At 49.7% G+C, this 27,014-nt stretch overlaps 1 long non-coding RNA gene across 1 annotated transcript in view; it reads right to left on the reverse strand.

Moving 5' to 3' along the window:
• Positions 1-1,904: 1,904 nt before the first annotated feature.
• The window catches only part of LOC138488715 (uncharacterized), a 346,642-nt gene continuing 321,532 nt past the window's right edge, over positions 1,905-27,014 (reverse strand). Inside the window, exon 4 of the long non-coding RNA XR_011274702.1 lies at positions 1,905-1,970. This is a non-coding gene — a long non-coding RNA (uncharacterized lncRNA). The remainder of the gene's footprint in view (positions 1,971-27,014) is intronic.

Here is a 27,014-nt window from a genome sequence, read left to right on the forward strand (position 1 = left end):
GCCTCTGGTGCAGGCTTCTAGGTTCTTATCTATATGTGGACAGGGGTTGCCTCTATTGATCAAATAACACCAGCTATGCTTTGGCGGTTGAACTAGGTGCGTGCGGCTGCAGCAGCCTTTGGTCTATAGGCAGACTTCCACTCTCTGGTTGTTCTTGCATTTCTGGGGTGAGGTGATTCATTAATTGGCCAGTCTTCCGTGGCTCTGCTTGTGTTTCAGGTTGGTGCGGATTCTCACAGGACTTTGTTCATTGAGGGGTGGGTTTATGGCCTTAGGCGGACCCCTTCATGGATTTGGGAAAAGCCATGTTTTAACCACTTTACGAAAGGCTGGGTAGTCCTGGTTGTGTCGAATATGGGGAGGTAGTGAATTCCATAGAGTTGGTGTCAGGGTAGAGTAGACTGACCCTCCAAGTCTGGCTGAGTTGTTGATTTTAGGGTGGGCGTTAGAGTGTAGTCTTCTCTTGGAGGCATGTCTGGCCAGCCTTGTGCACTGCTCGGTGTGTGATGCACAGGATTTTGAAAGTGGCCTTTCGTCCAATCGGTTGTCAGTGGAGTCTGCGGAGGGCAGGAGAGATGTGGTCCCTTCGACCCAGTGCAAAGAGGAGTTTAGCAGCAGCATTTTTCACCCTGGAGTTTGTTAAATGGTGTCAAAGGCAGCTGAGAGATCAAGGAGAACCAGAGCGGCGCATCCTTCAGAGTCTGCCGTGACTTTGAGGTCGTTCCAGATCGAGATCAATGTGGTTTCTGTTCCATGGCGAGGTCGGAAGCCAGACTGAGCGGGGACTAGTAGGTTATTGGATTCAGCGAAAAGGTTGAGTTGAGAGTAGGCAGAGCGATCAATGATTTTTGTAAGGAATCTGGTGTTGGAAATGGGCCTGTTATTGGATGGCTGGAGGGGGTCGAGACCTGCCTTTTTGAGACCTGCCTTTTTCAAAAGGGGTCTGAGAAGGAGCCAGAAGTGAAGGAGTCTTGAGTATGCACCTGACCTGTTCTCCTGCACAGGTAGAGGAGAATATTTCTTTGAGGAGAGATGCGAGGCAAGGGTCAAGGGGGGGGGAGGGAGGACACAATAGTTTGAGGAATTCCTCGCACAAGATCGACTTGAAGGAGTAGAAAGTGAGCGCTGGTGGAGGTGGGATCTTGAGCGGCGGGTGTTGGGTAGGGGGGTGAGGTTGGAGAGTTTGACATTAAGGGTGGACGTCCTGTCCAGTGCTGTTTTGTAGAAGTGATGGGACAGTGAGTTGCAGGGTGCTTGCATGGGCATGGTAGGGGCAGAGGTTCAAGTGGGATTCACAAATTCCGAGGAGATCTTTACTACTGCTGCAGCAGTTCAGGACAGGGATTTGCTAAGGGGGGGGGGGGGGGAGGGGGTTTTGATGCTCGCCATTTGCGCTCGACGGAGCGGTTATGGGTTTTGAGTTTTCAGGTGGGGCGTCAACCATTTGGGGATTGGTCCTTTGCGGGTGTAAGCGGGTGAGAGGGATGAGTGAGTCATTGAACCCAGAGTCAAACGATTCGATAGGTAGAGGTTGGTCTGTGGCTGGGAGTGAGCATAGCAAGGCTTCAGCCAGGTCGGCAGTACCTTGACCATGTTCCAGCGTTTGTGGTCGTGTGGTGGGATCGGGTGGACCATGGGTTGTGGGGTCGGTGTGCGGAGAGAGGAAGGTAGTGCTGAGTGGTCTGTCCAGATAAGGGGTTTGGGGCTGGACACCGAGATCAGGTCAGAAGTGCTGAATATTATGACAACATGGAGGGAATCAAGGCAACTGGTTTTTCGGATTCCTCATAACAAATTTAAATACAAAGATAATTTTTAAAATGAATCAACATTCTGGTAAAAAGAATTCCTACAAGCGAAGATCAAGTAGTCCATTCAGTTTTCGTAAAATGACACTTTCACTTACTTGTTAAAATGTGGCTGCAAATGGGCAGTATTATCCATGTGTTTATGAGAAGGTATCTTTTTAGCTAAAAAAACAAAAAAGAAACAGTGTAGCTATTCTTTAGGAAACATTTTATAGCTTACGCAGATTCATCCTCAGTTTGGAGACCGCTTAAGAGCCTTGAAGGTGCTACATAACTAACTAGCATAACATTATGTCCCTACATCCCATTTTTCTGTATGCTCTTGTAATCTTTCACACACTTCCCTTCCCCTCAGCATGTGGCAAATCGACAATTCAGCATCCTCAGTACAAGTGTACCTACACATTTTTTTTCCTAAAGACAGGACATAGCATGAATTGAAAAGGAGAACTGTGTCTGTTGGTTAGTTGTGAGAAAATTATGGATTTGGGATGTGTATACCAGTTTGTGGGGGGCAACCGGAGAAGGGAGAGCATTTAAACATCAGTCCGCTTTTTTTTCCCCTCCAAATAAACAGAAGTCTAGATGCTCCCCATAGTTCTCATCAGAAATCACTACAAGTGAAAAATGTATTGGACATCTTTTTAATTAACTAAAAATACTTGTGATATGGGTTCCATCAGATCTACAGACAAATCTCACAAAGAAACGAACAAAGGAAGGCCTTCTGGATTGACAGACTAGACACTGTCTCTCCAGCGTCTCAATGAAGAACGTGATCTACATTGCTTCTTGTGATGACCTATAACGAGGAAAGTGAGCGAGGTCAAGGGGTATCTGGCTGTTTAACGAAAGGTGCACTCACTCCTATGGGGGTACACGATGACTCCTAACATAGATGTATCAGGACGCTTTTCAGTACCACAGTTGGATTTTAATGAAACTGTAGTGAGTGTTAATAGATACACTTGACTGAGGTTTAACACAAGATACAACAGTATTTACACATATATGGTTTAGTAACCAAGTAGTACAAAGCAAATGCAAAATATTTGCGGTGTTTTTATCAAAGCTTGCACATCCACTGAGGGGTCCTTGGGAAGGAGACCAGTGGATTTAGTGAGGTGATAGCATGGAGCAATCAGCAAATATACATCTGAACAATGTAGAGTTGAACCAAGACAACAGAGGACAATACAACAGTCAACAAGACAGTGTTTCGGCCAGTAAATGAGCTGAATTAAGCTCTGGTGGCGTGGCCTTCATCAGGACAGGATATTCCAAAGCGTGGAGTATCTTGTGGGGTCTGTAGAGATAAACAGACCGGAAGTATTTAGGAGTGGGCACAAACGTAGGTATCTAGCACAGGTATAGGTTAAGTTTAAGAAGGACCGGTGCTTACCGGAACTTGGGTGTGCTGTAACTTCAGCGTGTGGCAGTGTCAGAGGTACACTGGAGGATTTTTTAGGTCCTAGAAATTGCCATTCCTGTGGGAGTGGGGATGACAGAGGGGCTGTGATTAGCCAAAAGGAGTGGGAATACACCTAGCGATAAAAACCGGTAAGAGCCAAGCTTACCTTGGGGGAGCCTATCGACGTCCATGATGAGGTGGGGGAGGCTGGCGTGGCGAGTACGCAAGGAAACCGCAAGCTGAAAGGCTGCGGAGACAAAGGAACAACAAGGGGCTTAGGGAAGCGTTCCTTGAAACGAAAAACACTGTGCGAAAAGCATGCTATCGGTGTGACGGGGGTGGGCATGACTAGAAGATGTGAAAATGCCCGCATCTAAGAACAAGTGTGCAGGTTGTTCTGCACAGTGAAATCCACTTGCATTTGCTTTGTACTACTTGGTTACTAAACCATATATGTGTAAATACTGTTTCTTGTGTTAACCCTCAGTCAAGTGTATCTATTAACACTCACTACAGTTTCATTAAAATCCAACTGTGGTACTGAAAAGCGTCCCGATACATCTATGTTAGGAGTCATCGTGTACCCCCATAGGAGTGAGTGCACCTTTCGTTAAACAGCCAGGTACCCCTTGACCTCGCTCACTTTCCTCGTTATACGTAATAACCCACCTGGGCAGAGCGAGGCATTAACCAGGTGCCCTTTTTTGATAAATATTCTTGTGATGACCGCCAAGCATTGACCATGTACACAGCGTGCAATATGTAGGAGTATGCTTTACCACTATGATGAACATGAATGATTAGTTAACTTAAAATACTCTAGCACAGATTACCTGGTTTAACAGTTAGCAATATCATGCATAACATGGCAATTTAATATTTACAATGAACACGTATCCAGACCAACATGGGTTGACACGTATCCAAGTTGCAAATTCCCTTGCAGTACCAACAGGTGTACTATTATCAGTTGCAAGGTTTCTCCACTGTAGAAATCAATTCTAGTGGAGCATATTACCACCAGCATATACCTATATGAATGGATAAGTGTCTTAAAATCAACATCACTATGCACCATTAGGAGTTACGTCAATACTAATCTCAATTTTGCCCACTACAGCCTCTTGTAACTTACATTGACCTCCTTTCTTTTGTATTCATCTAGACATGACATTTAGATCATTATCTAGGCACTAATCCCACGCATTATAATGTTACCATAATATAGCACAATTGCTTATAATCACAGATAGAGATATCAGCCCTTCAGCAACATAGTACCTCCATGTAACTCCTGTATCGAGGGACGACAGTGATAACCTAACTTAGGTTCTTAGGTTTTCAAAATAAATCTTCTTACAATTACAGACATATCCTCCAATCATCCCGATGATTTTTGCCACGTATACAACAGGTCTACTCTGGACAACTCTTTAATGAGAGTTACCCATTTTTTATCAATACCAGCAATATTGACATCAGTTCAATATTCCGCAGCTAGCCAGTTGACTATATTTACATATATGTACGATAGCCGTCTTGCTATTTTACTACTTTGGCTGTCCGGGTGCTCATATGATAATTAAGGTGATACGCACTAGATGCCACGTCGTGCTGATTGTGAGCCATTCTTATATACACCGAGAGCTATCCTATGGCCAATATTTCCACTCATATCTCGCATTACCATGTGTATATTTGCTTACATACAAACACATAAATATGCATTATGTGTTTGGCATCCATGCTAACTGTATACATAATACTGGCTCGCAGCTCAGAGAAGCATTACGCACACATAACTACACAGCATTACTACATTTCCCATGACACCGCACGAACACGCTTTTACGCAATTGGGGTCGGATGTGATGACGCATAGGTAGATAAGCTTCTGGAGGGCCTCGGCGGCCTGGTGTCCCTGGCAACCAGTGTTGCTGCAGACGCGGAGATGCCCTTAGACCTCCTGCCTTCAACACCATTGACAAGCGGCACGAAGAATAATAACAAAGTGACGTAATCACATATCACGTAGACACACCGTGCAAGATGGCCTAATTGAAATACAGTAACTGAAACAAGATTTCCGTGTTAGGATGTAGACTTAAGCCTTCCATCAACAGACCACGGCAAGCCATAAACTTCAGACTTTGATGCAGACATGCCTACATAAGGTAAGCGCTTTTTTTGAAACACCACTACAATGTGCATACCTCTACTGTGTCAAACTACAGTAAATGTCAATAACGGTTTAGCTCCGAGCACCCTTTAAGCCTGGCATTTTTTTACTTTTAGCATACACTGCAGGAATAAGGAGATTATGTTCTCAGCCATATCTTCGACTTAGACGGGTCCCTCAAATCTATGTACTTGAAAGAATGTCTGGATAAAGACCAAGGTAATAGCCTCATATGACATACTGGAAGTCTGGTGTATGTACTATTGACATAACTGTGGTAATTCTGCACACAGGTCACTGCTATAGTCTGCAACTCTTTTTTGCTTCTTGTACAAAGTCCATTTCCAAGGACTTCTGATCAAGCGGTGCAAATATTGCTTCAAGGGAAGTGAATATTACAAAATTCAAGTTATGATCACTACTTGACAGGTATGTTGCAATAGCCACAATGTTATTTTCGTTCCTTTTTTTAAAAATAACAATATAGAAAGCAAGAGGAGACGGGGTAATTATAACTTCATGTTTGTTACTATGTTTTAGAGCCCTCTCTGAAGGAGGACCTAAAGTCCGAAATGCATCGTCCTGGGCTTCTGCTGATGAATCTTTGAATAAAAACCAATTTGATAATGTAAAGGTTTGGACAATCTGAAGATGATTGAAGCCTTAAGAGGTTCAGTGAAAGGATATAAACTATCATTGATGTTGTATGTACGCCGGAAGGTTGGCGATTTCATTCTTCTGCCTGTCACCATTCATACAGCCCGACTCCACGTGACTCACACACGCCGAAAGACCGTTTGCTACGGCAATAAAGGATTGGAACGCTGCTCCACGTGCGTTCTACATTCCAAGCGCCTCACAGAGCAGGTGCTACGTGTATTTTCCTGCACCAGCACCTCCATCTGCCCAAACTATCCAAACACTCCGCTCTGAACAGCGGTGTCACGCCGTGGACGGGTGGACACCCCACAACATTCGACTCACACACTGGAGCATGCAGGAAGGGCGTCCCTACACGCACGGCACAGCCCTACACACGCCGACTACTCAGGAAGGCCTACGCTGGCCGGCACCAGCATTTGCTTAACCAAAGGCCTGCCCAAGCCTCACACGAGCTCCTCAGCGTTTGGGGCAACCCAAGCACCCTCTAACGCCGATCAGGGGCACATGGAGGACACTCACAAATAAGGAGCTTCTAACCCACGGGCTACAACCCAGAGCAAAATCCCAGACCAGGAACACAGCTAGCCCTGCTGAGACGTGACTTCCCCCAGGGTTCACTCGCCCAGCACTCCAGGTACCAGTTTCCACGCACCCGTGACCCCATATACATCAAGCCGCTTCCTCTCCATCACAAGGCTACAACCCTAACTCGCCGCCCCGTGTACACAGGGCAAAGTCGATCATGTTGCGGATGCCACTACCTTTCTCCATGACTCTGCAAGCGGACAAAGGGCCTGATGGACCTAGTGGATGGAGGACTTTCACCACTTAGTTAGGGCGTCGGGTGAGGGGGACTCGCCCCACCTGCGGGATGTATTCATCAACCTGATCGGCAGCTAAATAAAAACCATTGTCAAGACTATTCCGGCAGCTGATCAACCAGACTTCAATTCTCTGATCACCGCCCTAAACAGGAAACTTGTAATCGAACCAAACCCAGATAACGAGAGATACATGCTCAATCAATGCACGCAGAGAGCGGAAGAGCCAGTCGACAAATCCATCACTCGTCTGAGGGACAAAGGGGCCCCTGTCAATTAAATGCGTTCTCCCTAGATGAAGCTATACGACTGCGAGTCTTCGAGGGCTGCCCGTCACCCACTTTCAAGAAGCAATTGCTCAAAAAGGCCCTCTCAATAGATGAAGTCGGTGAACTCGCGAGAATCTTCGACAGTGTCATCGTCCAAGCCACCTCCATGACAGGCACCCCTGCGTCAAAGCACGGCAGCTTTGACATCATCGCGGCAGTACAATCGGTGTGACGCAACGCCCATGTGAGAGAGGATGTGCACCCTCCAGGACGACCAACCAGCCTGGACCCAGAGCACAGAGGGAATGTTACAGGTGCGGCATGGCGTTCCCACACTCAGGGTCCTGCTCAGCCTCAACTCAGAGCTTCGCCAACTGTGGAAGAGGACGACATTTTCAATCCGTATGCAGAGAAGGAAGGCCATGCCCTACCCCGAGGTCACAGCTGCCCAACAGAATGTTTAACCAGCCACCACAACCCCAATACTACCAAAGCAGACTATACCAACCCAACCAATGTTGCTACGTCAGGTCTGTCGAGGATCAACACGTGGCAGATTACCCCCAAGGATTACGGCTACTATGACCAGCGCTCCCGCGTGGTCGATGAATATGATGAGCCCCCTCGTGAATATCAAGAGTATGACGCAAGTCAAGCCATATCATACCAGAACGTCGCCAACTATGACCAACCGCTGCATGATGAGTGCGTCAATCTCATTCAAGACGACAGAGGCGAAAGAAGCCCCGAGAATCCTAGTCAAAATGGGTAATAACCTCTTACATACTCTAGTGGACTCTGGTGCGACTCAATATCATGGGGGGAGCAAGAATACCTGAAAATTCCAGACAAGCCTCCCCTGGAGAAGACATATTCAAGGATATTCCAATGGGGGGCGACTTCACCCTTGCATGCCATTGGACACTTCAAACGCCAACTCCGCCACAAAGGCTTGAAGGTGGACACAACCATCCAAGCCATCAGGAGCCCAACGAAGGGCAGGTGTATCCTTAGCTACCACATGGCATCGTGCTCATTGACATCCATTTCTGCGAAGGAGACATACATTCGTCGGGGGAGAGTTTGAGATGGGAAGGTACAGTCTGTGCAATTGACACGATTGCTCTCCATGACCTCATCACCAAGGAGGTAGTCCTGGCCAAGTTTCCCCAACTGTGTGATGGCATCATCGAGCCGGCCACAGGCCCTACGCTGTGGGTGTCTCCTTTGGTCATCATGCCGAAGCACAGTGATCGACTACGCCTGTGCGTAGACATGAGGATGGCGAATGCTCCAATCCAAACAAAACGCAACCCGGAGCCATGTATAGAGGACACGACTGTGCAACTCAACAAGTCAGTGATGTTTTCAGACCTTGATCTCATTCAGGGATATCATCAACTGCAACTCCACCCTATATCAAGAGGCATTACGACGTTCGCTACACAGAAAGGCCTTTTTGGCTAACGACGTCTGAACTTAGGCATCTCGTCGGCTGCCAAAATTGTCCAGGAGTTTATCCGACAGATGATCAGGCGCATCAATGGCACGCTGAACTACAGCGACAACATTCTTGTATTTGGCATGTCCCGGGAGGCTCACAAGGCTGCGCTGCTAGCCACCTGCGCAGCCGTACAAAACGCTGGTCTGACACTCAACATCGACAAATGTCGTTTCAGCAAGTGTAAGCTGAAGTTCTTCGGCCACATCTTCTCCACCGCGGGCATGACTCCTGACCCGGAGAAAGTCAGTACTAGCACCAACTTGAAGGAGCCACTCCAAGTGGCTGACGTTGGATCCTTCCTGGGCATGGCTGGATACTGTGCCTGATATATATTGCGCATTATGCATCAATCACAGAGCCCATACAGAAGCTGCTACAAAAAGAGACGCCTTTCATCTTCATATTGTCTCATGCCCGTCAGTCGACCTTTGAATCCATCAAGCGAGCCCTGGCAGAAGCCCACTGTCTTGCATATTTTGGCTGAAATCACCGTAGATGCCAGCCCAGCTGGCCTGGGAGCATCCTGGCGCAAACAAGAGGCGTGGACATACATCCCAGGCATATCGTTGCTTATGCGAGCAGAGCCCAGTCTGCTCCTGAATCCACGTACTCGCAAGCCGAGAAGGAGAGCCTGGCAGCCGTCTGGGCCTGTCAGCATTTCCATAACTTCATTATCGGGAAGAAATTTACGCTGATCACAGATCTGCAAGCACTGCTGTACCTGTTTGGGAACCCGCGCACAAAGATGCCCCCCAGGATCGAGGGATCAGGCTACAGGAGTACAACTATGACATTGTCCACAGGCCCGGGGGTGACCTGAATCCGGCTGACTACCTATCTCGCCACCCTGAGGATACCCCCGACCACTCGGGCAGGAGATGTCAAATACATTGATTATGTTGCCGCCAGCTCACTGCCCCCGGCAATGTCCCTTGAGGAAGTTGCAGCTGCGTCGGCTGCTGACCCTACGTTGGCGCTGGCCAAGACTCTCACAAACAACAATAAATGGAAGGACTACCAACGAGCGATGCTAAGCCAGCCAGAGGTATTCAGAGAGGAGCTTGAAAGACTGGCAAGGATTCACACTGAGCTGGCCGTCAAAGACTACGCTGTCCTACTGAGAGGCTACCGAATAATCATCCCTGAGGCACTCAGAGTTGATGTGATCAAGACGGCTCATGAAGGACATTGGAGGCCAAAAACACGAAGAGGCAACTGCAATGCCATGCCATGCCATGTCTGGTTTCTTTTCCTAGACTCACTTGTCGATACCTGGGTGAAGAACTGTTTTGCTTGCCGGTGCACAGTGTGAGCAGAGGCCCAGATACCGCTACAACCGACGCACATCCCGGATCGACCCTAGGAGAGAGTCACCGTTGATTTTTATGGACCTATGGAGTCAGGAGAATACCTCCTGTTGCTGATAGATGAATATTTTCGTATCCCCATCGTCGAGAGTAGCCACCACGGCGTACTCCCACGTAGAATTGACTTTCGACAAGGTCCTGAGAGAGTGGGGTATTCCCAGAGTAATCAAGTCGGACAACAGGCTGCCTTTTAACAGCCAGGAATTTGCAACATTCGCAAAACATCAGGTGTTCAAGCACCAGAAGATAACTCCCAGGTGGCCACAGGCCAATGGAATGGCAGAGCGGTTCATGGCCTCGATCAAAAAGACGATGCAAAGAGCCAGGAAAGAGGGAACCAGTCCCCACCAAGCTTTGTGTAGACTCCTGCCTGACTATCGTAACACGCCACATGAGGCCACCAATAAGGCCCCAGCAGAGCTCATGATGCGGTACGACGTGCACACTCAAATTGTGAGGAACTCTAATGTCATAGGGGAAGAAGATGCAGAAGTCATCCAAAAAAATACTGATCAGAAAGAGAACCAAACTAGAGTCAGATCTGAGGCGAGGAGCAGTGCCCAAAGACCTTCAGATTGGAGACTAAGTCCTTATCCAACAACCAAGCACCAGGAAGACAGACTTGCGGTATGCCCCGGAGCTGATGAACGTGGTGGCGGTTAAGGGAACAATGGTGACGGCCCAGAACGAAGAGAGAGAGGTCACAAAGAACAGCTCTCTATTCAAGCGCTTTGTCAGGAGAGAAAACTGAACCGCTCCCTCCGAAGCCAAATCCGAAGGTAGCACGAGATGACCTATGGGTCCCTCCAAGCGAGACCTGCCATTGACGACAGGTGGCAGCTAAGACGATGGAGCACGACTCGTCCGGTGACGAAAGTGAAAGGCCTCAGCAAGTGATCTGGAGGCCTACCCGTTGGGTTTAACCCGGAAGTGTGAACATCTATGTTAACCCGGAAGTGTGAACATCTGTCCGGGAGTGGTGTTAACTGCCTCTGCCCCTTGTAAGAAAGGCATTCAAGTTAAAGGGGAGTGGCTGGTGACGCAAGGGGAAAAGGAAGAGTGTGGATGGAACCGTTAGTTCCACGTTGAGTTGAATAAAGTTCGATGTCCATCCAGAGCTGCTGTCTAGCATACTTATTTTCCAAGGCCCACAAACTCAAGGGAGTAGTTTCTTACCCGTAACTCCATTTCTCCAGCATTGGTATCCTTCATGGATTCACATGCTGTGAATTCCCAGTCAGGCTGGGAATCCCTGGTTACGTTGATTTACTCATTTTCCTATGGAAAAACTTACCTTGAGTGTCCCATCGACGTCGTTGTGGGTGCCTTTGGTCCCCACCAATAGGACGTTGAGTACATAGATCCGCACCAACAGCTTCCCCTCAGATTTTAACCACTCCAGCTGGAGGATACTTCCCACCCCCTGTAGAGGATGTTTGCCTGGAGGGCGCAGGCTAGAGGGCGCATGTGAATCCAAGAAAGATCCCAGCGCTGGAGAAAGTACAAGAAAATACCCCGGAAGCTGTGAGTTTACCTTACTGGAACAGCCTTTGAAGGACTGCTCGTCCCGTCTGCACGTCTTCAGCATGCTGCTGTTGTAAACAGTAGGGCCTGGTAAATGTGTGAGGCACTGCCCATTGCCGCCTGGCAAATGTCTTTGATGGACACTCCGGACCAGGGAGCCGAAGAGGAAGCCATGGCCCTTGTAGACAGCACTCTAGCCACAATTTGCAGAGGCCTGTTGGCCTTTGTGTGGCAGACGGAAATCGCTGAGGATATCCACCTTGCAATGCCTTGTTTTGAAATGGATTTTCCCTTGTTTGATGGGCCAAAGGCGACAAAAGGCTGTTTGGTCAAGATAATATTTTGATGCCTATTTCACGTCCAGAGAGTGCAGGGCTCTCTCCCCAGGGGAAATGGAGATTTGAAAGAATGCAGGGCAAGTTGTGGTTGCATTCTTGTGAAACAATGATAGCACTTTTAGGATGAAGTGAGGACTGGTGGAAAGTATCGCTTTCGGAGATAAGGAGGATCTACTATTAAAGCTTGTAGTTCTGAAACTCGTCTAGAGGATGTAATGGCTATTAAGAATGCCACTTTCTAGGTCACAAACGTGATGTGTGCTGTGGATAGAGGTTTGAAAGGAGTTTTCATAAGACCGGAAGGACAAGCTCCATGCCAGTGGAATCCGTTTCTTTGGAGGAAAGGTATGAAAAAGCCCCTTTAAGAAGTGTTTGAGTAGCCTGTCGCTGTAGAGAGGAGGTGATCCTCTTTTCCTTGTGAAACTAGAAATTGCTGCCAAGTGCCTCTTTATAGAGGGGATCGCTAGACCTTTTGCCAAAATGAGATGTTAGGAAAGAACCTGTTGGTGTTTTATTGCCAGTGGTTGAAGGTTTGGCTACTGTGCACACCATGTACAGAACCTTTTCCATTTGTGGTTGTAGGAAATGTTAGTGGACAGGTCCCTAGCCGCCGCTAGAATACACTGGCAGTCTTGAAGGATGCCATGCTGTTAATTTTAGGGAACCCAGGTCATGATGTAGAAGCAACCTGCTGTTCCGCGGCAGGAGATTGGCGTGAGATCCTAGATGAACTGGATCATCCGTAGCCAGTTGAAGGAGGTCAGAGAACCAGGTCTGTGTAAAGACTGGAGGAGGGGTGTCTACTCCTGCTCTCTATATTGCAGAGCAGAGGCACAGAGGACCCCAGCCAAGATTCGCTATAGGGTAGCTATGGACGAGCAATCAAGTCTTAACCTCTCAGGAGGTGATGCAGGCTGATTCTTAAGTATAGTGTAGTCCCCAAGCACCCACAAAGGAAAGTCTGTTAAGTTAAAACACTGCTCTTTATAAATTTAAGTTCCCTTTATGTACAATATCACAATAAAACACTTTGTGCTCCGACAATTCTAAAATGGTAAATATATACAGTTCTAGGTAGCACCACTATTACTCCGATTCCATTAAAATGCATCAACTGTACTCAGTTCAAATAACATACAAATCAATACAGCAACACTATATCAACCATAGATTTAGTAGGAAAACAAGTTGGTTAGACAATTGGCAGAATACTCGGACCCTAAAACTAGGCACAGTTATGTATGAGGATCCCCCCCCCACCTGGGCAACCTGTAAATGAAACTGCACTAAGAGCCCAGACCAGATATGGTCTATTAGAGTCTTATCTCCTATAAAAGTTCTAGTGACCCAAAGTACCTGGTTTCGTAGAGTTATTTTCGGTGAGTCGTCGACAGGCCATTCTTGAGCCCACTCCCTTTAAGGCAGGAGCCGCGGGTCGCCGAGATTCGGTGAAGAAAGAGGTGAACATTGTCGTAGAGGGAGCACCTTCGATCTTCGTGGTGCTCGTTGACGAAAGCTCGTGAACATTCTGTGAAGAAGAGGCATGCAGAGCACCTCGACGTCGAATGTTCGTTGCCGGAAAGAATCAATGAAGAACTTTGGCCCAGGAAGGGCGTCGGGTCGTCGGCGAACGGGACGTGAACCACGGCTGGCTTCAGTAGTTTTGTCGGCGTCTGAGATCTTTGGGTGGCGGGAAACCCACTGGCGGTTTCTCCTCTGTCGTCGGGGGCCTTGACTTTCTCTGGCAGGACGAAAGCTGTCGACGAGGATGAGCAAGGGTGTACTTGGATCAAATGTTCTTCGGCAAAGGGAGCACTGCGGCTCTGGTCGAGGACGGCTGTCCGGTATTTCTCTTCGTTCTCCTCAGCGGTCCCCTTCTCCGGTCAGCAGCCTTTCGTAGGTCTGTCTACCAGGGAGCTATGGCAAAGATCAGCTGGTGCACGATGGTCCCTCGAACCTCGGAAAGAGGTCTCCTAGCCAGGTCCTCTCTTGGATCAGTTCTTGAAGGCACATCAGCTTTCAGAATGCAACGAAGGGAACCTTCTTCTGGCTCAGCTTCAAGAGTAAGCATCAACTTCAGCTTCTGAACGATTTCTAGCAGTGAGAGGCCCCCAGATATAATATTGATCGACCCATTCACTCTGCTGGGTCACACTCAGGCAACCACTCACTCAGAAGGGCAGTCAGGCAAGCAAATCAGGTGCATGGTGCATTCAGGCCATTCTTCTCCATCCAAGCACTCTGCCATTCAGCACTACACACTGCAATCATACCAGTTTCAAATAGGGCTGTCTCAGTCATTGTGTCAAACACCAGATACTAGACACCCATAACACAGAATGTATATTCGTCACACACTCCATTCACCCATGTCCCACCCCACGGGCGTACCCACAACAAACAGTCATTGGGAAGGCTCCAGCCGATCTGGCCTGGACTTCCCCACAAAATTATATATGGAACTTCCACTCAAAAGCCAGTTAGGGGGAAGGGACAGAGTCAGGGCTTCCCGGGACTTCAGGAACAGTAAGGTAACAGGTGATAGAAAGCAAGAGGCCACGGTCAGACAAGATTACCACCACTCACTCTCTCAAAAACCCTAAAATGGTGGACATGCCCCTACAACATAGCAAAGGGGATGCCCCTTGTGGAGCTCAACTACCATCTCACGATTGTGACCGATGCATCCCTGGCGATATGGGGAGCTCACCTAGATGAACATCAAGTCAAAGGCCTGTGGAGCCCCGAAGAATACGTCCTCCACATAAATGTGCTGGAGCTGCAGGCAGTATATTGGGCCCCAAAATCTTTCCTCCCGCTAATCAAGAATTTGGTGGTACGAGTCCTCACAGACAACACAACCACAAGGTTTTATTTGCGGTAAAAAAGCAGAGAGCGGTCAAACGCCCTGTTCCAAGGAGCGCAGACCATTTGGCACTGGGTCATTCACATCAACATTCTGCTTCAAGTCTGCCACCTCCCGGGAATACAAAACAAATAAGCGGACACCCTCAACAGGGATTTGTCGCAGTCCCATGAATGGCAACTACACAATGACCAAATATCCCAAATCTTCTCGACATGGAGTCGTCCTCCCCTGGACCTCTTCGCCACTCAGAGCAACAAGCAGTGGATGAAATTCACAAGCAGGACCCCTCATCCCGACTCTCGGGGACGCATTCTTGTTCCCATAGACCGGCATAAACGCATTTGTGTTCCAGCTGTTCCCTCTGTTAGGCAGAATCCAGTGCAGTTCCCTTAGGGAGCACTACAGAAGATTAAGACTACAGGTATATGCAAGAAATCCCCTTTGGTATCAGTCTGTAACACAAACATTTAGTTGGTAGCTGTGGCTAAGCAGTGAGACTTATCTCAAGAGGGAGATGAGCAGTATTCAGGGTTTACACATTAGGGTCTCAGTACTATGGAACAAGGAAACACGGACCAAATCTTTGTATCAAAAAGAATATATATATTTATTTTACACACTCTGATGTTCACACACAAATCACTATTACTAAAGCAAGTTAAATTAGTCCAGAAAGATATACCACACTCCCTATTTGAATTGTAGACAAGTTTGAGCAAGAGTGAAAACTGAGCAAAACGGCACAGTGAAAACCAAGCAGAAATGGCACTCTAGCAATTTCTCAAAAGGGAGGGAAAGGACACGTTATACAGGTTTAGACTCTTTAACACACCAGCAACACTTCCCAAGTAGATTGTGAACAGACAAGGCAGTACTTCAGCATATGCAATAATGAGGTGAAAACCGAGTAAAATGGCACTTCACAAGTTTAAAAAAGGGGAAGAAAAAGGGTGGTGATAAGAGTTAGGTGCACCAACACATTTCTAGGTGAGAAGCAATCTAGAGAAGGCAGCTGTAACAGATTTAGCCAGAGTCAAAAGGCTTGTGCCAGTGTCAATGGTACAAGGTGATGTGCCCAGGATCAAACTGTTCAAGTAGCTGCAGTCAGGTCTTTGTTTAACGATTCGAAAAGGCGGTTGCAGAAGGTGAAAGACAATGTTAGATGATAGGGGCGGCCAACCCAGTAGGTAAGTAAAGGATTTAAAACACCTTTAGCGATACCCAACGAAACGGGAGGCCTGGCGGAACAATGTACCTTTAAAGTAGAAGAGGCTCCGGCGGTGGCGGTAGTTGCTGGCAGTTGCTGCAGTTTGGGAAATCCAGCAGAGGAAGAGAGGCTCTCATCGTGGAGGAAGGTTCGAGTTACTGCACTGCCCAGGGATGAAACCAGCCGCGTTGCTGCCAAAACAAATAAAAGGTACGCTCCTTTAAAACGCGGTCCTGGTGGACGGGTGCCTGGTTATCCGGTCTCCGAGTGCAGGGCACTGGCGATATGACCAAGGCAGGTCCTGGAAGGCGATTGACGAACTGGTTGGCCCCACCAGCTCAAGGGAAGAAGACTCTTGCAGAGTAAGATCTTCTCAAGTCGTGGGAAAAAAGTGGTGAGGATCTGCAGCAGGGCTTCACCAGTGGTTCAGTCGTTGCAGATGTCTTCAGCTTCTCTCCTCTTCGATTTCTTAGATCCAGTGGCGACTTCTTGTCCTCCAGTCCTCAGGACCCTGCTTTTATGCAGCAAGACCACCATTCATACAGCCTAGCTGTCACTCACACAGTGGGGAGGCTCTCCTTGCGGGAGAATGCCCCCCCCCCCCAACCTATCAGGGCAGAGTGCGACTTGAGTTGCGTAGGCAACCCTGCCCAGGGTGCCTATTCCCCCTCCCACATATCCTGTCTACCCCAGACCCAGTGGCGCCGAAGGAAGGGCTTCTGTGCAGAAGCCAGCCAAAAGGACGAACAAAGGATCCCCGACCTGGGTTAGGATTATAGAGAAAGACACAAGAAAGAAATATTAAAGTTGTGGCAATAAAATCCTACCGGAGTAAAGTTATTAACATAAACCGGCGGTATGTTAGAGGCTGTCAGTAAAAGTGGTAGCCTTGAACAATGGGAAAATGCCATAGGGAAATATTCGCGGTCGAATATTTACGGTAGCAACCACAGCCACCAGCAGAAACTTTTGAGAGAGGGACTGTACGGTACCCCCTCGAAAATGAACACTAGGGAAAAACTATTAACTCTTTCCAGTACTTCCATAGTAAGATGGGTTGTACTGGCTTAGTTCATAATTGACTAGTAAAGTCAATGGGGACTTAACATGCCTTGGGAGACAGTAGTCAGTCCCAGGGTATGGAGTCTATGTTTGGGGGTCGCTATGACACCTCTGTGGTACAGCACGGAGGGTGCTGTGTAACACACATGTTAGAAAGATGATTCCAATGAGGGTGAGAAAAACCCCATAGACCATAAGCACACAAGATAGCCTAAAACACACACACTAGCAAACTGTCTAAGAGTGGGAAAAAAAGGGTCTCGCTCATAGCAGGAGAAAAAAATAAACCCTTCAAATCCAGCAAAGTTGCTGGGGGACTCTACTGGTAAGGGAAATTAGCCTTAGAAGAGAATTCTCCCTAAAACCCTCTCATCAGGAAAACAATCCAGATGACAGGCAAATATCACTGCAAAATAATCCTGGTTGCGCCGTACTGGCCCTGACAAACGGATGCTGGAAATACATCGGAGGGACAAGGCCTTCGAGTCCTTTATTGCTTTTTCATGTATGTTCTGTCTTGTTTTCTGCGCAGGAGTTCATGTGTGGTGCGGCTCTTCCTCTTTCTGGTTTGGTGTACAGACCCTTGGGATACCCTTATGGCACCCATGGGTGGGGGTACAACCCTGTGCCCCTAGTTTATGTTTTTGGTCACCTTTGTGTGGCTCACAGAGCCATGTATGGGCTGGTGGAAGCTCCATGCTTAATTTTACAGGTGCTCCGAGAATCCTCCCTTGTGAGATACCCAGACCCTGCCATTGGAATCATTGGAATCAGTTGATTCCTGATAGGAGACAAGATGGCCCCTGTGGTTCTTGTTTTCCATCGCCCATTACCTTGTTCCCAAAGTCCTGGGAAGCCCGGACTCTGTCCATTCCCCCTGACTGGCTGTTGGGGTGAAATTCCATATATGGCATTGTGGGGAACTCCAGGCCAGACTGGGGTATGCCTATGGGGTGGGACCTGGGTGAATGGAGTGGGTGACGAATACTCATTTCATGTTATGTTGTCTAGTGTTAGGCAGAATTATATCGTCGTGCGGAAGTGATGGCCACAAGGAACGCTGTTTTCCACAACATAAATTTCAATGGTGCCGAGTGCAGAGGCTCGAATGGCAGCGCCATGAGCCTGGTCAGCACCACGTTGAGCTCCCACGCCGGGGACGGAGTCTTCACCGGCGGGAACGATCGGACAGTCCCTTCATAAATTCCTTCACCAGGCGATGTGACCACAGGGATGACCGTCCCGTAGTTCTGGTGTAGCGGGAAATTGCTGCAAGATGGATCTTAATGGAGGCGTGAGCTAGCCCCGCCTTGGCCAGCGACAGCAGGTACGGCAGCACTTGAGGGGCCGTAATTCGCAGAGGGTTAATCTTCTGTGCATGGCACCAGACAGAAAACCTCTTCCACTTGTTTCCGTAGCACTTTAGAGTTGAGGATGCCCTGGACTTTGCAAGCACCTCCTTGCAGTCCACCAGGATATCGTACCCTCCAACCTCTAGTGATGCAGGAGCCAGGCCTGCAAGTTCAGCGACTCCAGGTCGTGATGGAGGATGGCGCCTCCTTCTCTGGAGAGAAGATCTGCGTCCGTCCACAGCCTGATTGGGGGTGTGGGGGGCGCTGACAAGTCCAGAAGGTCCAGGTACCAGATCTGTCTCAGCCACACCGGTATGATGAGGATCATCCTGCAATGGGACCTCTCGAGTTGGTTGAGGAGTCTGAGCAAAAACTGCAACGGAGGGAACGCATAAAGGAACAGGCCATCCCAGGGGAACGAGAAAGCATTGCCCATGCTCCTCGGCTGGGGAAACCTGTTGGCGAACCTCTGGCACTTGGAGTTCGTGGGTTTGCCCCATCGCTGGAAAAGTCGATTCACTTGATCCTGACGCAGCTCCCACTCGTGGCACAAGCGCAGCTCCCTGCTGAGTGAGTCGGCGATGACGTTCTTTGTTCCTGCTAGATGGAAGGGCACCAGAAAAATCCCCTGGGCGACGTCCCAGTGCCACAGATCCTGGGCCTCCTTGGACAGGGCTGTGGATGTGGTGTCTCCCTGTTTCCGGATGTAGAACATCGTGGTGGTGTTGTTGGTGAAGATACTCACCACCTTGCCCAGAACACTGCTCGGACCTCCAGGATGTTGATGTGGCGTGACCTCTGCTCTGGGAGCCAAAGGCCTCTCGCGTGCAGATCTCCGGTGTGCGCTCCCCATCCCTCCAGGGAGGCGTCCGTCACGGTCTCCGGATGTGCCAGGGTCTGAAAGTCCTTGCCTGCCGCGAGATGCGCGCGGGTGCCCCACCATTGAATCGCTTGGCAGAAAACCTCGTTGAGCTGGATCCTGTCTTCGAAGCTGCCCGTCGCTTGCATCCAACGGACGTCGAGGAACTCTTGTAGAGGGCGCATCCGTAGCCTGCACAGGTGCACCAGGTAGATGCATGAGGACATCATTCCGAGCAGGGACTTGATGGATCTCAACCTGGCCACGCCCGTGGCTAGCAGGCACTGCACCTTGCCCAAGATGGCTTTCGTCGTCCTCTCCGAGGGCGAGGCCAATCGCGCCACTGTATCGAGCTTGGCTCCCAGAAACAGTGCGACCTGTGACGGGAACAGGTGGGATTTCGAGTAGTTGGAGAATCCCAGATTCGTGAGAGGTTGGACCGTCTCTGTTGGGTGTTCGACGGCGAGTTCTCTTGTCCTTGCACGGATGAGCCAATCGTCCAGGTAGGGGTAGACGTGGATCCCCCGCAGATGCGCTGCCACTGGTGCGAGGCACTTGGTAACACCCTGGGTGCCGACTTCAGCCCGAATGGAAGGGCCTTGAATTGGTAGTGCCGCCATTGGACTATGAATCTGAGAAACTTTCGATGTCCTTTTATAATGGGGATGTGGAAGTAAGCATCCTCCAAGTCCAGCGACGATAGGAAGTCGCCCTCCTCCAGCTGTCCCAGCACGTGCTGGAGGGTGACCATCCTGAACTTTTGTGCCTTGATGCATTTGTTCAACCGACGTAGGTCCAGGATGGGGCGCCAACCGCCTGTCTTCTTTCTGGCGAGGAATTATCTTGAGTATACTCCTGCGCCCCGGAGCCTCGTCGGGACGAGCTCGATGGCGCCCTTCTTGAGCATCGCCCTTACTTCTAACAGTAGGTGAGGGATCTGATTTTCCTTCCTGGCCACGGGAGGAATGCGGGGGCACTTCCTTTGAAATACGAGTGTGCCCGTGGGCCAGGGCATCCAGCACCCAACGGTCAGATGGAGATGGACTCCCACACGCTGACGAACTTAGTCAGCCGGCCTCCCACTGGGGTGCACCGCTGGGGGCCGACGCTACGGCCGGTTCAGTCCTGCTTGGCGGCGGCCTTGCCGCCTTGGCCTCCTTGGCGACGACGACGAGATCCTCCTGACTTCCTGCGTCCTCTGTAGGCCTCCTGCGACGAGGAGCGGGTCGCCTGGCGGTACGGCAAGGAGACGCCGCTAGATCCCTTGGAGGCACCCTGTCTGCCTCCGGCATTCCGAAAGGGCGGCCGTTTGCCGCAACACTCCCAAGGCCGAAGCCGTCTCCGTGTCCGTCTTGATGGCCTGAAGTGACTCATCCACTGTTTTTCCAAAGAGGTTGTTCCCGTCAAAGGGCATGTCCAAAACTTGCACATCCTGGCAGAAATCAGTTGCCTTGAGCCATCCCCACCGTCGAAGGCAAACACTGTTGCCCAACTGGCAGAATCGGGTGTCAGCAATATCCGTGGCCACCGTTATGGCGTGGTCCGACTTCACCTCACCTTCCTGCAAGATCTCCAGGGCCTCCGACCTCTTGTCGTCCGGTAGGAAGTCCAGCAGGGGAGCAATCTTGTACAACAGCTCCCTGTCGTAGTGGGCCACAATCGCTAGGGTGTTGGCCGCCTTAATTGTCGTCGCCGCAGACGAGATGTCTCGTCGTCCCATGGCGTCCAGCTTCTTTCCCTCGCAGTCAGGTGGGGAGGTCGAAGTTGAGGATGACGCCCCCGAATCCGGGGTCGGCTGTTCCCTAAGTCACAAAGGGGTGGAATCGGGGACCCAGTACTACTACTCGCACCGATCCCTCTTGGCAGGCATCATGGACGGGTTCTTCAGGAGAGCAAGTCCCTCCTCCCGGATATCGTCAATCAACGGACCCACAAGGACAGTCTTCCTCTTGGCCTGGCGCCGCTGATAGAGGAAACCTTCCTTCTGTTCCTCAGGGCAGAGCTGAAAAAGCTTGGATGCCCTGACAATCAGGGCGTGGAAGGAGCCAATTTCGTCTCACGGGGAGGCCCGAGTGAGTGGTGATGGAAGGCCCATCCCGTCACCACCTTCGTCATCCGTCCCCATGTCATCCCTAGGATCAGGGGATGGTGATGAAGGATGAGGGGGCCGCGAGGGCTGGAAAGGCAGGGGTGGTGGGGGATGAACTCGCCTCCACTTGTTTGGAGGGCTTCCCGACAGGCCTGGTTCTGTTGGGTCATCAGTTGGGGGGAGGGGCAATCTCGTCCGCATCTCCGTGCATAAGGTTTGGATTGCCATCAAAATGTCCTGAGGCTCGGGCACTGGCTGCGACGGGCGCAATGGTTGTTCCTCCTCCACTGGAGTCTCGTCGGCGCCACCGTCGCCCTCTTCGTCCGCCTCCTCGGGGATCCCCCCGTGGGACTGGACCTCCTCGAACCTCTTGTTGAGGCCCTTCACGACTTCAACCAGCTCCTCCTCAGAGGCTGCATGTGTGTCCGTGACGGCCACCGGCCCTCCCCGCTCTTTTTCCCCAGGGGTCTGATCGATGGGCTGAAAAGAGGATTCCCTCCGTGGCGGCAGAGAAACTCTGAGCCCCAAGGTCGCCTCCACTGGGTTAGCCTATACAGGCTTCGCCAGGACCGACGCAACTCCCTCAATAGAGGCCTTCACTGGGTGAATCAAGGCCTTTACCACATTGGGCGTGCTTAAGGCCTTCGCCTTGGGGAGGGGTCACCGCCTCGCTCCCCCTCGGCTGATCCCTTTGAGATCGACTGGGGCCTCTCCAGAAGCTTAGCCGGGTTCTCCGATTTTCTCATCCCCGAGCCAGAGAGTTGGCTCGTGGTTGATGGTGTCGGTGAAAGTGCGCCCTGCCTGGCAGCAAAGGAGCCCGACCCTTCGGCGCTCCCGGTGCCTGCGAACTCACAGTGCTTTGCCTTCTGTTGGGCCCCTGTCGCCGGGGCGCCCTCACAGGACTTAGAAGACCGCTCGGACTTCTTATCACCTGCTGGGCCCTTCTCCAGGCAGCTGGCGAGGCGGGTCCCTCAGTCCATTCCGACAGGTTCCTGCAAAACACACAGTCCTTTTCAACATGCGTCTCGTCTTCATGAAGGCAGTAGAGACATCTCAAATGCTCATCCTCCTTGAAAACATTCTGTAATCCGCATACAGGGCAGTTCCTGAACAGCTTGGATCTGGGTGTCGAGCTTCCCTTGTCCTGGGCCATGTCCACGAGGTAGGCCTCAGATCATGTGGAATCCTCCAAGAAGCGCAACTCGACGAGAACTTCGCGCTTGAGGGGCGTAGAAAATTCCGAAACGGGTCCCCGTTGGTCGGAAGTAGAAACGGTGGAGCTTGAGGCTCGATTGGCGAAAAAATGAGATTAAACTCTTTGAAAAAACACAAACGCAGTAAAAGCTCGAGAGCTATAGCACAAGGACTCCCAACACTTGAACGTGCGGTAAAAATCTGAGGATGGCTGCCAGGGGCGGGGCTTCGGGAAAGGGCAGTCATTGGCTGGCGGCAGTATGACCCAGAGACCTGTGATTGGTTACTACTAAGAAAGAGATCAGAAACGAAACTGATACTGATCTTTTCTTTACTGAGGATTCCCAGCCTGACGACGGAGAATATTCATGAGCATGTGAATCCATGCCAGACCCCATACTGGAGAAGTTAAGCTCACAAAATGAAGTGGGAGCAAAATGGCACTCCAGCAATTTAAAAAGGGAGAGAAAGACAAAGTTAACAGAAATTGAATCACACCAACAGGCAAGTACTCAGGGCAATTGAACAAGAGAGACTACAATGATAGAATCAGGTAGAAAAGGCTTAGCGCCAAAGTCAATGGGTCAAATGTCTTTTGCTCAAGATCACACAGTTCAGGGTAGTTTGCGGTAAAGTTCGTGCCAGAGATTCCGGACGAGGTTGGTTGGTAGAAAAGTTAGTTCAAAGAGAAGGACAATCCCTTGGTTTGGAGAAAGATTTCAACCACTTTCACCGCGGTTGAACGAAACGAGCAACCGGATTTGCACAGTACCTTAAAACGGAGAGGGAGCTGTAGCTGAGGCGGATGTTCCAGGTAGTTCCTGCAGGCTCACGGCTCCTGAAGCGACTGTCGGACTGACAAGAAGTAGAAAGACTGGAGGGTCCTTCACTACCCAGGGAAGAAAGCAGCAGCAGAGCAAAGCAACAAATAAAAGGTGCGCTCCTTAAAACCCTAGCAGGGTCCGACCTTCCTGTAGCTCTGTACAGTGAATTCCACCAGAGGAGGGGTCCTGGCTTGCAGTTTGGGCGAACTGGTTGGTCCCGACAGCTCAAGGGAAGAAGATTCCTGGAGGATCTTCTCTGTCGTCGGATTCTGAAGAATCGGACCAGCAGCAGGGCTTCACCGGGCGGTTCAGTCGTTGTAGGGGTCCTCTTCCATCAGCTTCTCGTTGGTTCTTTCGTTCCAGTGGTGACTCTGCCTTTACAGTCCCAGAGACCTGCTTTTATGTAGTTTTCCCCCATTCATACAGCCTGCCTGTCAATCACACAGCAGGGTGGCTGTCCTGGGAAGGACAGTCACCCAGCCAATCAAACAGGAGTGCGACTTGAGTTACCAAGGGAACTCATGGCATGGGTCCTAAAAGCCCTCCCTCACATCCTGACTACACAGACTTTCAGATGCCTTAAGGAGGGTTTATGTGCAGAAGCCCGCGAAAAGACTGAACAAAGGGCCCAGACCTGGTTTGGCGAACAAGAGTAAAACACGAGAAAGACATTTACAAAAAAAAATGGCGAATAAACCCAGCCGGAACTGTAATAAAATATATATGGTCAAGCGGGTTTATGTTTGAGGCTAATATAATAGCCTAAAACAATACCATGATTATATAAGATAACCGCGGAATAAAAAATAGGGTAGATATCACTGCCATCAGCCAAGTCTTAGTGTAAAGGGAGTGAAACAATGCTCCAAGAGAAAAAGGGATAAGAATGAACCCTTTCCAATACTCCATGTAAGATGGGGTGTACTGGGTCTGTGGTTTATGTGACTAATATAAAGTTAATGGCAACTTTATCTTTTCTGGGGGACAGCAGTCAGCCCCAGAAAATGGAGTCAGTGGGAAGTCTCAAAGACAACCCTGTGTCGCTGCACTGAGGGTGCTGTGTAACACACATGAAAAAAGTGAGGCTATGGAGTAGGTAAGGCTCCATTGCCCAAGATCACACAAAAAGTAGAAATACACACAGCAAAACACATGTAAGAGTGGGAAAAAAGCCTCACACACTTACCAGGTGAAAAAAATAAACTCTAGAAATCCAGCAAAGCTGCTGAGGGACTCATTAGGTAAGGGAAATTAGCCATTTATGAGAATTCTCCCTAACATCTAGAATCTGGTGTGTGGCACAATGACTAAGACAGCCCTGCCCGAAACTGGTATGAATGCAGTGCTGAGTGTTGAATGGCTGGGTGCTTGTCAAAATCCACATTCCGTGTTGTGAGTGTCTGGATGGAGAAAAATGGCCTGACTGCACTGTGAGCCTGATCGGCTGCCTGCCTCAATGCCCTTCTGAATGATTGGTTGCCCGAACGTGACCCAGCCGAGTGAATGGGAGATCAACAGTATATCTGGGGACCTCTCACTGATGGAAATTGTTCAGCAGCTGAAGTTGATACTTTATGCTTAACCTTGAAGCCCACTGGATGAAGAATTGCTGCTGCTGTCATTCGCCAATCTGAAAGCTGCTGTGTCTTCAAGGAACTGATCCAAGAGAGGACCTGGCTAGGAGACCTCTTCCCGAGCTACGAGGGACCATCGTGCACCAGCTGATCTTTGCCGAAGCTCCCTGGACGTCAAACCATTGAAAGGCTGCCGACCGGAGAAGGGGACCACCGCGGAATCACGAAGTGTTAGGCAGAAACCTGTGCAGTTCCCTTAGGGACCACTGCAAAAAGTTTAAGTCTACAGGAGTAAGCAGTAAACCCAATTGGTAGCAGTCTGTACCACCCAGATTTACCTGGTAGCTGTGGCTGAGCAGTCAGACCTCTCAAGAAGAGTTAGGCAGTATATAGAGTATACACAATAGGGCTAAAAATACAGTAGAACAAGCAAACACTGACCAGAGCTTTGGTATTACAAGTATATAATTATTTATTTAAAAGCACACTTATGAAAATACACTGGCACTAATATATCAAGCAAGTTCAAACGCAGTCACTATAAGTATATACACCTCCCTAATTAATTATTCGACGAGTCTAGGTTAAGACACCACTTATTTGGCAAAACAGAGGTGAGCGTGTAACCGTAGATGGCACTCCAATAATTTGTTTAAAAAGGGAGAGAAAAGGCAGAGTATGGAAATAACACAGAACCAACACTTTTAAGAAACCCACAAGTCAAGAAAGGCAGGGCTACTGTAGAGCCAAAAGTTCATAGGCCAGGCCCACTCTTGGAGAGAGCAAGGCGGAATGTGCCCAAGATCACACAGTGGAAATGCACTCAAAGTCTTTGCAGAAAAGTAAAAAAGAGGTTAGATCAGTTCAGAAAGGCAAAGTTAGCAGGTCTGAGGTCAATCCAGTTAGAAAGTCGAGGATTTACGGGACACCTTGGACAATCTGTTGCAAGGGAGACCAGGTGGGACACAGTACCTGAAATGGTGAGAAAGATCCAGCCGTGGCAGTTGTTCCTGGCAGCGGGTGCAAGCTGGAGGTCGTTGCACTGCCAGGGAAGAAACCAGCCGCGTATGCCTCCCCTACGACATCGGTGGCGGTGAATGGGGGATACTCACGTTGGTTCCCCCTTGAAAGAGGTACGAGACAAGGCTGTCCACTGTCGGCGATATTGTTCGTCATGTCCCTTGAACCGCTGGCGCAGAAACTAAGAAATGACGGTAGAGTCAAGGGCATCACGGTGGGAGAAAGAGAGTACAAACTGGGGCTATATGCGGATGACATCTTGCTTCATTTGACCGACCCCTTGGCCTCAATCCCAGCTGCGCTTGAAATAATTGAGGAATACGGCGCGCTGGCCGGCCTAAAAATCAATACGGAGAAATCAGTCCTCCTCCCGATTGATAAGAGTAGAGATTCTGAGATCGCACGCTTTGCCCCGTTGGGAGTCCAAGTCAGCCTCACTACCCTCCGTTACTTGGGCGTTAATGTTACCCGTGACTTCGATTCCCTATATGGTGCTAACTTCCCCCCACTGCTACTTGCCTTACAGAAAGATAGCCAACGGTGGTCTAAACTCACAATCTCCTGGATGGGTCGTTTAAATGCCATAAAGATGGTCTTTCTCCCCAAGATATTATATTTGTTCCAGATGCTCCCCGTTAGGTTGCCCCCGGAATATTTCGTAGATGTGCGAAAAATGTTTTTGTCCTTCTTGTGGCAGGGCCAAAGACCCAGAATCCCAAGACCCTTACTCCAGCTCCGCAAAGACAACGCGGGAGTAGGCCTCCCGGACATGGAAACATACTACAGGGCGGCGCAACTTAGAGTCCTTGTCCCACACTTTAGGCAACGCTCGGAACCCCAGTGGATAGCCTTAGATAATTACCACCTTCGTCCCTTTATTGTGCCTGAATGGTTATGGGTCCCCAGATCCCAGTTACGTGAAAGTGTTAGATCTCACCCTATCCTAGGTACATTATGGGCTATTTGGAGACCAGGCAAGAAAATGGTTGGAGTCACGACGTGGCCATCCCCCCTGGGTCACCTTTGGTCTCCAGGGATCCGTGACGCCATACCGGAACCGGGAAGCTACGAAACATGGTA

This window comes from Ambystoma mexicanum, chromosome 9 (genome assembly GCF_040938575.1).
Source record: "Ambystoma mexicanum isolate Mex_15411 chromosome 9, UKY_AmexF1_1, whole genome shotgun sequence".
NCBI lineage: Eukaryota > Metazoa > Chordata > Amphibia > Caudata > Ambystomatidae > Ambystoma > Ambystoma mexicanum.